Source organism: Piliocolobus tephrosceles, unplaced genomic scaffold (assembly GCF_002776525.5).
Source record: "Piliocolobus tephrosceles isolate RC106 unplaced genomic scaffold, ASM277652v3 unscaffolded_41501, whole genome shotgun sequence".
In the NCBI taxonomy this organism is placed as follows: domain Eukaryota; kingdom Metazoa; phylum Chordata; class Mammalia; order Primates; family Cercopithecidae; genus Piliocolobus; species Piliocolobus tephrosceles.
The window spans coordinates 1-1,107 of NW_022325979.1; the positions used below are offsets into that span (position 1 = coordinate 1).

Genomic DNA, 1,107 nt, shown 5'->3' on the forward strand with positions numbered 1-1,107 from the left:
ACAGAAAAACAAAAAGGCTTTCTGGAGGATGAAAAAAATAAGATTTAACAGATCTTGATCTCCCGTGTCATGTTTAGTTTGTACTTTTTAAGCCGTGTCATAAGTGTATCTCCCCATTGTAGTCTCACGGTTGTCATATCATTCTTGAAACACTTTCTTCTCATTCAAGTCATGTTTGTCAACATAACTCCAGAGTTTACTCCAGCTTTTCCACAGTATAGATGCCTAGCAAAGAGACTATACCGTCCTATTCTAGGCTCCTCATGTTCTGGTGCCATTGCAGCAACTTGTGTGAAATTAAATTCCTTTAACAAAGACCAAATATCATCAACGTGTGGTTAAAAAAAAAAAAAAAAAAAAAGGCTATCAGTGTCGGCATACAATAGGGAGTCAACTTCTTTCAGGGTTAAAGGCAAGAACAATCTCTGCGAAGCACATGGTTTAGTTTTTCCACTCTGCTGCATTCTCACCTGGAAAGGTTATGGGGTATATTGTATAATTAAGTGTTTGTAGAAAGGACCCCCGTCACATCTGCCTTTAAAGCTATGACGTAGGTGATCTTCAGCAAAAATCTGGAATGGAAGAGGTTTGATGTTGAAAGTTACAGTTGACTTCAACATGGTCACAATTTCTTCCAGTCTTTCACCACAGGCAACTACAGGCAACTACAGCTATATTTTCTCAACAGGCTTTATTTTCAGTCTACACCTGTCCCACCCGCCGGGATGCGCCACGGGGTCCGCGCTGCCCCCGCAGCTCACGGCACCGTCTCCTCCGCCCGCGAGCAGGAAGCCACCGCAGCCTGCGGCTTCCCGCCACCGCCGCCCGCTCCTTCCTCCAGGGACAAGGCGTGCTGGGTGAAGGCATAAAGGAGGGAGCAGAAGCTGCAGGCCAGACACAGCGCCACCACTTGTGGGGAGCGCCACATCGCCCCAGCCGCACTCCTCAGTCTCTGTCTGGCCGCGCCCACCGGGGCGAAGCGGAGCGGAGGGAGCCTACTTCCGGAAATTTACCCATTTTTTTCTCCATGGATTCAGCGGCAGTGTTTAAAAGAAAAAAATTTCATCAATCAGTCATTTATAAATATTTGAATATAAAGATAAAACA

At 46.1% G+C, this 1,107-nt stretch overlaps 1 pseudogene; it reads right to left on the reverse strand.

Moving 5' to 3' along the window:
* Positions 1–10: 10 nt before the first annotated feature.
* On the reverse strand, positions 11–928 carry LOC113223488 (annotated as a pseudogene).
* Positions 929–1,107: the final 179 nt, after the last annotated feature.